This window comes from Lonchura striata, chromosome 3 (assembly GCF_050655825.1).
Source record: "Lonchura striata isolate lonStrDom1 chromosome 3, ASM5065582v1, whole genome shotgun sequence".
Taxonomy (NCBI): domain Eukaryota; kingdom Metazoa; phylum Chordata; class Aves; order Passeriformes; family Estrildidae; genus Lonchura; species Lonchura striata.
The window spans coordinates 53,245,296-53,258,719 of NC_140705.1; the positions used below are offsets into that span (position 1 = coordinate 53,245,296).

Genomic DNA, 13,424 nt, shown 5'->3' on the forward strand with positions numbered 1-13,424 from the left:
GCGGGGACGAGCCGCGCCGGCCCGCGGCTCCCGCGAGTTCTCTGCCGCCACCTCCTGGCCCCGCCCGGCCCGCTGAGCCCGGAGCGCCGGCGGGAGATGCTGCCAAAGCCGGGAGAAGGGGCGTTGTTGGAGGTGGTCTCGAGAGAAACTCACTGGCAGGGAAAACCAAACCAAAACTAAACAAAATAAACTAAGCAAATAAACAAACATATCCAAACAAGCTACAAAAAACAAACTGGAAAAATACAGGAAATTAGAGGGTTTGGGGTTTTTTACCCTTTTTTTAAAGCTTCTTTTCCTTCCATCAACCAAAAGAGGAAAGAAAGGGTGGATCAAGGCAGAAGGAGAAACGAAAAAACTACGTACACTAAATTTTAGGAGACATGAAAACAGAGTATGACAAGCTCAAGCCAACTGAGCTTCCAACAGCAGCTTCCCCCAGACCATATTAGTTTTTAGTGAAGTGGGAAAAAACAGAGCAGCATTGTCTATGTCAAAAAATAAACCAGCAGGTATTGACTAAATGCCTGCTCCACAGCAAGTCTGAGAGCTTGCAAGATGAGGTCACCTGGATATTTATCCATCCACTATCTCTACTTGTCTCCTGCCTTCCTGAAGGTGTCCCCTAGAGAACAGGATCTTCATGGGTTGCAGTAGCAGAAGGAGAAACCACACACCACAGCTTTCAGTCAGTTTGCTTGCTACATGAGCTCTTCCAACAGAAAGTTTAAACTCTTCCACAGAAAGCAAGGCCTCCCCCATTTATTGTTCAGATAGGTCCCAGCTAGTTAGGAAAAGACAATATGGGAACACCAAAAATCCCTTTACACCCGCAATTAAATCGCTTGAGAAGAAAAAGACACTTTTGTGCAAGGTAGGGAGAAGCAAAGCACTCATCTCGAGTCTTTTCTTAAAGCTTCTTCTTGGATGATTTTTTTCTTTTTACTTCCTGGTTACTGATTACTGACAAGAGGGATTTGCTTCTGCAAATAAGTTGGACCCAGCTTTAAAGAAAATTGCTGTGCATATGAAGCTTGAAATTCCAAGATAAAGTTCAATCAAAAAATTAATATATGAAAATGCATGTGTTTGTATGAGAAAAAATATGTTCTTAGGTTTTGTGCATTTCTTGTGATTGTACCTAATTGTACCTAAGACTACTACCCAAGACTCTATCTCAACAAAAAAAAAAAGATAGTACACGTGCAATGCCTGCAAAAATAATACTACTTTAACATCTGGGAAAACATATTGATTTTGTGGTTAAATGTCAGGTTAATGCTGCATTTATATATAGTGCACATATAATTACACTTTTTTTCTTTCGTAAAAAAAAAAATTAACCACGATTCTCATAACAAAAAAAAAAAAAAAAAAAGGAAACAGAACCCAAGAGAAAACAAACATACAAAATAAGCCACCCACACACAACTTCTGTGATTTACAAATGTGACTTACAAGAATCTGAAATTGATGCTTTCCGCTATCTCAAACATAGGCTACTTATAGAAACAGATCTTGTAACAATATCACATGTAAAATAAAATGTGTCCAACTTTGTTTGTTAGAACAATTTGCATGCACTTGCGTGACACCACGCTATGAGCAACTCAACTCTACATTCCTGTCCAAACAAATCTAATCTCTTCCTTAAAACAACCGCTCCAGAGCCTTCAAGTTGATTTTACCCAAGAGTATTTCTGGGCTATCTTTGGAATGCTTGTGGGGTGGGGGGAGGGGTGAGGGACCAGGAAGGAGTGGAAGAAACACTAGCAATAAGCAAATACAGATGGAAATTAAACCTTACTTTGTGTGTTGACCAAAAAAAATTATGCCATTGCCTATAAATCACTGCTTGGCTAACACTGACCTCTGCTAAAATGTTTACAATGTTAATACTGTCCTGTAAATTCAATTTCCATGAAAAATGGCCCTTTTGCCTCCTCTACTAATTTATGTTATTCCATTCATATGTGCTTGCACATTGGATAACAAATTATGTGCTCATAGCCTGCTCTATGTTCAGCTATCCTGTTTCCCATAAAAATTACTGCTTAAAATAGGCAGGTTTTCTACTAAGCTTTGATTAAAAATACCTTTAAAATCTGAAAATAAAATAAGGAATTTTATCTCAACTCAGATGCAGATTATACATTAATTCCTGCTCATTCTTTTATCTCCTTGATTTAAACTACTGCTCCAGAGCTTCCCTTGTGTGTATAAGCTTTTTAGAGAAGGGAAATCACTTTTTTTTTTTTTTGGTAGGAAATGCCTACAAAAAAATGCCTACTCATATTTACAACTCTACAGAAACAACAAAAATATGCACACAAGCTCCCTCACAAATTTCTTTGTTAGAAATATTTGAAAGTTTAAACAAGTTCCAGGTTTAAATATGTGACAAAACTTAGTAGTTACATAGTTAAGGTTCTCTCTTTACTTTGATCACTGTTCACAGCAGAAGTCCTCAGACTTTGTACTAGTGCTCAGAAGTTATGAAATTTGGTAACTTCCAAACTTTACTCCACTACCTGCAAGAACAAAAGCCAAATGGAAGAGTGAAAGGACACAGAAAAATCAAGAGGAACCTATAAAAGCAAGTTCTCAAAGGGTTTCTTCCACAGATGAAGTGTAGCCGTCAGTGAAGAGGAAGAGTGCTGTGCTTCTTCACTGCTCCCAGTTTTCCCACTGCAGACCCAAACGAAAGAATAACTGCAGTGAAGTACAGTACCAGCCCATTAATCAGAATTAGGTATTTTAAAGTGACTACTTTTCAAAAAGGATAAACTGCCATTCCCCTAAATGTCAAAGTTTGTAACCTTACAACTTCTATTACCTCAAAGAGACACTGCATTTTTAACATGAGAGATTTCAAAATGCATTTCTCTGCATTATTCTCAACACTATTTCTCTTCTGTCATGCATTCTGCTACTCATTTGCAGACACTGTCTGAGAGAAATTATTAAATCCCACAAACCTTCTTTAAAAAACAGGGAAGTTATTGCACAAAATTTCATAGCTTTCATAAAGCATTCAGCTATTATATTGATGGTAATGGGAACATTATAAGTATTTTAAATAAATTCTACTAGTCTTGTTCTCCTTCCACAACTTGAATAAAGGGATCAACATTGAATTAATGACCAACAAAAATTAATTAAATGTGAAGGGTGAGAAAATGGAGGCATCTATTCTGATGTGTCCCAGAAACATTAAAATAATGCTTGACTTAGCACTAGCAGACAATATTGTAAAAATCTGTCTCTTAAAATATCTAGAACCAGCTTTAAATTTCCAAAGAGATTCCAGATAAGGACAGTCTAAAACTGTAACTCAAGAAGGCATTTTGTAGCAAAATTATTAGTTAAGAATGCCATATTCACAGAGCATGCTACTCTATCTATACAGACACCTCACCTTCTTCACAGACCCTTACATCAACTGCTGAAGACCAGAGAGCCCATTTTTTTGGGGAATACAACTGGTAGAACAGATAATGTTCCATTTACCACTGAGCTAACTAACTCTGAGTTAGTCTCCAGTGCATATTATAAGGACTAAACAACAACAAAAAAATGTTATCTTTGAATAATTACGGATAAAACAATCTTTATCATTACACATTAATGAATTTTGACATTTAACAACAAAATGAACTTTGGTATTTAACAACAAAATTTAACAATGAATGTTGCCAACATTGATTAGGTTGTCACAAACTCAACAAACACCTCACAGATACATCACAGTACTCTCTGTCCCTCCCGTAGAGAGAGTCAAAATCCAGACTGTACTGACAAGTACAGCAACCTCTCCAAGCTAGGTGCTTCTCTTTCCAGAGAACACCTTTATTTCCCAAACTGGACATGAATGACAACCATGAGAATAAGTCAACAGCACAGATTCTAGTTTTCCTGCACAACAGAGAACAATAATGCAAATCTGTTATTTCTCCTAGATATATCAAACCCTACTCAAACAAAACCAGAAAAAGCAAGGAGTTTCAAATCTGTGTGTGCAAATCTAGTTTCTGTTCGCAGTGTGATCACCATGATGTTTCAATACAGGGATTCTGTTCTAAATGCTGTTGAACTACAAAATGTGACTCAACATTTAGGCATAGAAAATGCTAGACATACACAATGCTAAAAATTCAGGTGATTAAGACAGGAAAAATATATTTTTAAAACGTAGTGTTTTCTAAGAAAAGTCTATCAAAATCAGATGCTTGTGTATTTACGTCATCAAGGTCGGTACTGAATATGACACAAGTTTCCTGTCTAATTTTCTACAAAGTAATTGTTTAAGACCACAGCAGCCCCTGGCAAGATTATTTTTTATTAAATAAATAAATAGAATTGCTAACAACAAAAAACCTTCAGTTCTAGTAAATGCAAATGTACAAATATGTTAATGGTAACACCAGTGCTGGTAACATAGAATGGCTGAATAGAGCAGGCCCTGACCACATATTTCTGTTAATCAGACTATCAAAATTAATTACTATTACTTCACTTCAGACATCTTCAAAAACCTAGAATGCCACAGTTAAAAATCCTAGAGAGAGTCACAATTTCTGTACAGTCCGGTTAATAAACTCTGGGGTTTTAGTTCTATAACACTTTCTCTTCTCGATTGCTAAAAGAAAAGTATATATCTGTGCAAAGCATTGCAGTTATAACCTGGTTTCCACCAAATGGCACATGGAACTTATAAAAGTGTAATTAGAAACAGCATACTTTACCTCCATGCAACATTGTCAAGACCAAGAAATCAGAAAACAGAGCCCTGAAACCACAATCTGAAGAATATATCTGCAATGTTTATCATTACATCTTTAATGCCACCTAATAATACTACACATGCAATTACAGTGGAAAAATATAATTAGGGTGATTCATTTAGAAGAGGTAGCACTTTCAGTCTTTTATGAAAAAGGACTTAGTATTTTGTAAAAGCAAACCTGTTGTTTGGCACTGTAGCTTACTATCTGGTTTCAAATTTATGAATCACTACAGAAACCTTCAGACAGGACTAATGTCATCCAGAAGGATGTCAAAGTCACCTTGAATAAAAAAAAATGAAATAGTTTCACTTCAACTGTTTCATTAGCCTGTCCTTTTCAAGTCTTTCAGCACAAAATTAGTAATATCATTAAAATAGGCTGCTTCCCTATTTTCCTAACCCTAAAAGAGGACTACTTAGGAAAAAATAAAAAAAATCCAACAGGAAAAATGTTTCCACCATGCTGGCACACTAATTCTAGAATGCTCATGCTTATAAAAGGTTTCCACATGCTATCCAAGGAAAGTTACAAACAGACTGACACAAAATAATTGGTAAAAGGGGAAGCATACATTCTAAGTTCAGTTCAGTAAGGAATGTAGATTTGATTACCAATTCTGACCTTTCACCACTTGAAATCACAGAAGAAAAACAACATCACAACTACAAGCCTGCAAAACCCTTTAAAGTCATATTGTAACCTTTTAGAGCAGTTGGAAACAGATATTAATAAAGTGTCAAAGAGGCCACAGGAGACATAACACAGGAGGCAGGAGGAGGTTCACCTAGAGTAGGCTTATGGAGAATACTGGCATTTGAGTTGGTTAAACCAGTATATGGCTGAATATGACAGAGCACAATTTATTGTTTTCCTTCTAGGACTTCTGGCAACAAGAATTGCACAGTGTTTCAGAATGAAATAAATTGCATCCTTTCCCCAGAAGTGGATAGAGAATTCTGGAGAATTTCCAACCTTTTAGCTGCAGCTGTAACTGCAGGGAGCCCAGGAAAACGGAGTGGACACTTCATCCTTTCCAACCAACAGCAAGCAATCAACCCAAATTAAAGCAAAACACACGGCCTTAACTCTGAAGCCCTAGAAAGCTACCCAGACATGTCTGATGGGGAAAAAATTGAAAGGGCTGCCAGTAAACTGGATAACAGATGAAGGAAAAACCTAGGGGCATGATTTAATATTCATCACCCTTACCTAGTGGCACACCGACTACAGCCTCCACCCTTTGTGCCCATCCTCCTGCTCACCCGAGCCACAAAGCCAAGGATGTGGAGCTCTCTCAGGTCGGGAATCAGCCCTGCACTGCTGCCTCCCTATGGCAACAGCCCCGCTCCTGGCCCTCCCTTCCACCTAAGCGGCACCTCAAGGAATGAGTTCCTGCTGGATTATCAGGCTGGACTGGCAAACCAGGAACAGTAAGGTTCATGCCAAGGAAAGGAGAAGAGAGAGACACCAAGAGAAATGCCAGTTCAGGTCAGCTGCCAAGGAACCTACTCCTAACCTTACCTTAAGAAAAACCAGAAAAAGAAAAACTGCTCATCATGTTAACCCAGATGCATTCACATTTTTGAGTTATCTAGACAACAATCAAAATCTACTCAAGCTTGGGGAGAAGATTAAAAACCCCTTACTTTTACATTCCATTTGTAGAAATGAAGTAGGATTGAAGACACAATTACCATAAACATGTACATTCCAGAGTACTAAACCTGTATGTAAAGTTCAGCTCAAAGTCTCATGACAGCCTAAAGCCACCATGAGTAATACCACCTTCCACAGCTCACAAATTAAGCTTCAGCCAGTCTCTTCCCACTTTCTTTCCAGCGTCTTCACATGGAAGTTGCTTACCACCCTCAGAGGAGGTTGAGCAGAAAGGTCACAGAAATACTAAAGGAGACAGGCAAAAGCACAAATCCCTGGTGCCAGGGCAGTCTAGTACCAGTTGAAGTTTCTGTTTCAGAGAAACTCCAAGATCCTCAAGATCACTCAAGGATCGTCTACCTGCCTCCAGATGCTGGAAAACTTCAGGCAGGCTGTATATATCCCAAAAATATACTGTAAAATCAGCTCTCCAAATTATACGTTAGGCCAGACAAATCTATAGCCCCAGGATGGAATCAAACTTGCAGATGATAATCCTAGAAAAATGCAGAAACACGGCACCTGAAAAAAATCTATTTCAATTTGCCAGCATGAAAAGTTATCATTTCAGTTGACTTATGGTTTCTCTCCTGGTTTCCCTTCTGTTTGCATTAGTGAAAGCAATGCAAATAATTAATAATTCAATAATTAGAAAAAATAATTAGAAAACAAAACAGAGTAGGAATAATAAACTAACATACAGAAAAGTAAAAATTACATAGGGATGCTCACATGCACCTTATTGTTAACTTTTAAAATGTTCCTTTTCTCATGTAAAAAGGGGAGTGAATAATTTTTAATCCACAAATTTGCTACAGGCAGTTATAGTTTCAGAGAAAACTGGTATAACAATTTTGCAGCATTGCTTCTGCAATGCTTGAAAGACTTCTTGTTTAATTAAGATGTTCCTAGAAAACTGAAGAGGAAATAAAATACCAATCTTCCTAAATGTAAGCAGATTTTTATTTTTTTCTTCCAACATTTCCAAATGCTGTATCAAATTACCTCTCTCTCTACATTATAAGCTAGCCTGAAAACAAAAACATTCAGACTTCTCATTGCTTTCCCTCCTTGTTCAAGCTAAGATGTAATATCCATAACACACATGGCTCCACGGTGAACGGTGAGTTCAAAATACTCACTTGACAATGAAGAAAGCCCCAAGGTCTGTATTTATAAGAATAAAGCAGATCATACTAATCTGGCTCTAGGAATTTCAAGACTGGTATCATATTGCAAGTGGCTACCCACTTGAACATAATTTCTCCTCAGGTTTTTCTTTCTACTTGAACTGCCAGCAGTGTTAACTCATTCAAGCAGCATATATTACTACTACAGAATCCTAGGAAAGCTCAAGATCCTACAAAGAATAATACCAATTCCAATACATGAAACCAAATGGAAATTAATTTAATTTGTTTTGACATTATTCTAAACAAACCAGTGTTCAGCTAGCAAATTGCAAGCCTACACACTATGTTTGAAATTATTTTACAAATGCAGTTTTGAAACCTTAGTTTTTCTTTTATTCAAAATAGCAAGCCAAAAATGGGATAGATTTTTCTTGTGAATAAGAAGTTTTAGCTGGAAACCAAAGTTTATCCTAATTGGTTTGGGTAGTTCTGAAGTAGTCTCTGAATAGGGTTGTTTAACTTTCCTAAGCACAGTCAGAATAATTAAGACAAACCCTTTAGAGTTGAATCATTTTCTCAGAAATTCCTGGAATCTAAAAATTTCAAGGATGTTCAATAAGATGTAACACTGCCAATATTTAAGAATAAGATTCAAAGGTGTAGACCAATAAGTAAGTGTTTTAACAGTTTCTTCATGCTCCTTTTAAATCACAGAGAGTGGGAAAAAAATACAGAATAATAATAAGAAAAATTAAAACAGCCACTTTACTAAACACAATCTCCTAATTTTGGTGCTTCAATTGTTTGTTGGCTTCTCATTCTTTCCTCATTTTCATTAATATTGTGGGGTTTCCTATTTAAAAAAGCATCTGAATCATCATTATTCCTGAAGTTTTGAATGGCAAGGATTGATCATCAATAATGTATTGTACAAAAAAAAAAAAAAAAAAAAAAGAAAACAATAAAACATATCTGGGTCAACAGTACTATCATTTTAATGGGAAATGCTACTAGCAACCAGTGGGAGAGAACATCTTCCACCTCCAAAGCAACTTAAGCTCCTGATGTTTCTTAAAGCAGAATTTCAAAGTAAACATTTTGTGATTATGTGCATATTTGCCCTCAGTATATATTTTCATGACAACAGGTTGCTAATCTTCTACAGTTTTCCAGAGCATACATCAAACTCTTCATCAGAATTAAAATACAGCATACAAAAAAGGAACAGAAAGTGACAAAGCAGGGTAGTACATAATAATGCACACATGAGATATAGAAATGGAAGTAAAATCCTACAGTCACAGCTGTCTCAAAGGTTAGTGTTATGTAACCTTGAACTGAATGCACTTTAAATGAGGGACTGTTCCTTCAAATATAGTAAAAGTGATATTAACTAACTGACACCGGGTGATCTTTACATGTAGCCTGCATCCCAGAACAGAAAGCACCTTGTTCACAGAAAATTGCTGAAGAATTCTGTGTTAGCTAAGTGAAAGAGAACTCGATCTGCTCTTTTAATTTTGTACTTAGGCACTTAGAAACACAATAGCCAATCAAAATTACTTACTTGGATATTAATATTTTACACTTAACCTACAGAAAATTACTAGAAAATTTTGCACTAATGTTCTACAAAACCAAAGCATCTATACTTCTGGAATGAAAAATTACTTCGATTTCAAATTCTAAATTCACAAAATTCATCACTCAATTTATCATACATTAAAACAAATACGAAAGGGTAACTACTTTTCCCAAATACCAAATAGTCTGAATATATTAGCTCAAAAAATTTTGACAATATGAACTAAGCTTGTTTCACAAATACCAATATACATCACATCAAACACATCATGCACGAAGGTGTTATTTTGTGGGTTGTTGGAGTTTGAGGGATTGGGAGAGAGGGCATGTTTTCCTTGGTAAGCAGGAGTTTGTTTCTTGATTTTTAACCATGAGAAGGTTGCCTGTAACAACTTCAGAGCACACAGCTTCAAGTAGACTTAAACTAATCCCTTTCAGAATCTGCCAACACAGCGTGCTCACTGCCCAAACTCCTGCTGGATTGGTTAAAGCTGCTGAAGGAGTTAAGTCCCCCTCTTGCTAAGCAGAAGCACAGCCCCCTTGGCAGAAGTAAGGCCATCCACTGTGGTCACAAAGGACTAAACACACTTCCCTCTCTATGATCTGCATGTTGGTTTCAAGCTCTGACCCGGATTATTGGAGCAGACAGTCATGGATAACAATTCCTTAAATTGCCCCAAAACAGATCACTAGATGCCCTGGGGACCTTAGCTATCTGAAGTATTTCTGAGGCTAAAGCCAAGCTTTCTCAAATAAAGCACTACCCAAATGATAAATCAGTCTCGCTGACAGACCTTAATGCCATAACTTTAGTTAAGACTGCTGTTTGTTGGGGACATCCCTTCATACACACTTCCTTTTTGATAACTTTAAAAAGAGCCTTGTACTAAAAGCTATGCAGTCTACACAGCTCAACTTGAATAAGCACAATATATCATCTGAGTACATGCTTCTTCTCAAGTAAATTCATTGGAGAACCTGAAAAATATACCTCCTTAATATGCTGAGGAGAAAGGTTTAACAGGGCGTTCAGAGAATTCCCAAAAGAGAAGTATAAAACGGGGGCCCAACATTAAAAAACAGATTTGATTGTTATCCTCAGCAGAGCAAGGAAGGGCTGAATCATGTACCTACTTTATTTTAATCTTGACAAAAGAGTGTTTATGTACCATAGGATGACACATTGGAACAATGAAAATTACTCTAAATTATCTCTAAATTCATTTTATTTCACATTGAATAATTTGTGTAGCTTCTTTTCCCAGAATTAGTCTACTTTAATCCAATTTACCGTAATCCATTCCTAAGGTGAATTATACTAAACTGAATTTTAATATGACATTTTAATACTGAATGAAAGCAACCCACACATAATTTTAACATGATTTAACTAAACTGTTTTAAATCAATTTTTAATTTGAATTGATTTTATTTGACCTTATTGTCACATATGGACACATCACCTTCACACATGCTTTGAGAAACAGTCTGACAACAGAGATAAATGTATCTAGAAACATTTCTGTGATAGGCAGAAAACTTCACATAAGGTGTTCTCTGTGTTGGAAAAGGAGTTTTTCATTTCACCACCTCATTTAAGAAGCCAAGGGTTAAACAGACTTGAGGGGTTTCACCTCAACAAGCATTGCATACAACTGTAAGATGCTTCTTTTGTGAAACAATGGAAATCACATGGAAGAACTTCCAGACATCCTCTTACTAGGAGAGATGTACTTTCCAATTAATAGTAGCAAGAAGCCAAACTCCAAACCTTTGCTGTCTTCATGCTAGACTTGCAGGGTGAATAAAGTTTATAAATGAGTTTGCATGCAGAAGCATAAATCTTGCCCAATTCACAAAGTTACAGGTTGGGGGGGTGAAAGAAAAAAAAAGCAAAGAAGTCCATGCATTTCTGCAAACCCATTCCTGGGTTATTTGTGAATGTATCATTTCACAAAAGAAAAAAAAAAAAAATCCAGTCTGACTGCTCAGAGTAGGAGCAAAGGTTATGAAAATGTCTCTCTGAAGCAGAGACCAACCAGCCATTCTGCCAGGCTGGAGCACTTTCAACCTGCATCGACCTGTTCCCACACCCCATGAAATTGCAGGTTACACTTCTACTAGAATCAAAGGAAGTGTTGCTTGTAAGACACCTCTGGAGGCCATCTAGGCCAAATACCCCCTTCAAAGTAGAATTATCACCAAGACTATAACATCAGCCACATCTTTGTCTAGCTGAGGACTGAAAGCCTCAGTGGACAGGGGTTGCCCTGGGCAGTCTGCTCTGCTCCACCACCCTCCTACCATGAGCAAAGTTTTATAGTATTCAAGCTGAGCCTCCCAAGCTGCAATTTGTGTCTACTGCCCCTTGCTGTATAATAATACAGAGATCCTCTCTGTCATCTTCATAAACACCCTTTAGTTCTTGCAACCTTCTGTTAAGATTATCCCCTTACTCTTCCTTCCTCTTGAGACTAAACAAGCCCAGCTCCCTTCAAGTTTCTCCATATCCTTCATGACCTGGGAGAAGGCAAGAGGCACAATTCCCAACAAAATACTCCAGACATACCTCACCAGCACCAAGTAGTGGAGCATAGCATCTTGCCACAACCTGCTGGCTACAATCCTCACAGTGCAGTCCAGTATGCCATTCACTTTGCTCAAAAAAACAAAAAATTAACTAAAAGCCCCACAGAAGTAAATAAACAAAAAAACCACATGCATACCCAGCCAGCTATCAACCACAAATCCATTTCTTGCAGGGCATCACCCAACCACTATCCAGCCTGTACCCACAGGTATTCCTGCTGCCAAGATTGGCCCATGCACCAATGTTCTTGGTCCAGATGGCCTTCACAGTCCATTCAAAATTAAATCATCAATCCAAAACTATTCTGGCTTGCAGAAATATCCCATGTGTCCTGATTACCACAGAAGAGACACCATGACTCACTTTGTAAACTGTGCCATTTCAACAAGAGACAGCTCCCAACAGAACCAGAAGCACTGGTCATCCTCCATTAAAAAACTAGCATTGAAAATGGAAAGATAGCAATAAGTGGTAGTGCAGGTATTGTAACTATAACATGAATTATAATTACGCTTTTCTTTTGAGTGCCTGGTGAAACACACACCTTTGATAGCTGACATCCACAGGACTTCTAGCCAAAGCAAACCTATACACCTGAAAGATGTGATGCTAAAAACTGGGGACGCAGGCAAAGATTTGAAATTTTTTTTTAACATCAGATATACCCAATGTGCAACCAAATATATTTAATCTGGATTTGTATTTTGAGATTACTAGCTTTATGTACTTCCACTTCCCTGACTTCTGTGAAAACAGTCACTAGGAGAACTCAAAAAAAAAAAAAAAAAAAAAGGGTGGGGGGGCAACTCAAGTGTTAAATACTGTATTTAACTGAACTGTTAAACAAAAACAAATCATATTCCACTGTTTTCTAACAGTTAAACTATGAAAATATTGCACTTGTCTACTTCTAAAGGGCAATCTCATCTCAAACTCCATGCTTTTGGGAGCTGTTGCACTAAGAGAGGTAGGAAAAAAACTTGTCTCGTCTGTCAGCAATGACATCTATCCCCCATTGCTTAATCAGAAATCTGATCTGCTAATTAGTTACTGTGCAAGGAAGAAAACTAAATATAAGAAGAGTGTACTTGCCACAATATGTTTTGCAACATTAATAAAACATTCAATAATTTGTTGCGTTCAATAGTTTCATTGCTAAGTCTGCTAAAGTAAAATGTTAAATGGCCTTGGAAAATCTATTTGACAACAGAGCATAAGTCTCTGACAGAAAGTCAAGGCTACTTCCTATCCAAGTCCTATAAGATGATCAGCTTGATATGGAGAATGCATGTTTATCTTCTTTGCAAATCACATTTTCCTTAGTCTGTGTGGTATTAATCTCCATGGGGGTGGACACCTCCAGGAAGGTGCAATGGTTCATCTCCTGGTTCTGGTCAATTCCTGTTTTAATCTCATTTCCATGTCGCACTCTTCACACATAGTGAGATATTAAACTCTATAGGGGTAGACATCTCAGCTGGCCTTAGAACACAGCTTCTCCCCTTCTGGCCAATTCTTATTTTAACTTTAATTTCCTATGATTTATATTCCATTTTCAAGTTTAATATATTCTGCTTCATTTTTATCAACAAGTCATCTCTCGCTTTCCCTCCCCTACCTCTTTTAAGAGATTTTCACAGGAAAAACTACCCATTTGGTCCTTTCTACTAACCA

At 37.3% G+C, this 13,424-nt stretch overlaps 1 protein-coding gene across 12 annotated transcripts in view; it reads right to left on the reverse strand.

The window, feature by feature from the left end:
• PTPRK (protein tyrosine phosphatase receptor type K) overlaps positions 1 to 13,424 on the reverse strand; it is a 376,393-nt gene that overhangs the window by 349,023 nt on the left and 13,946 nt on the right. The gene's annotated exons all lie outside the window — the stretch shown is intronic.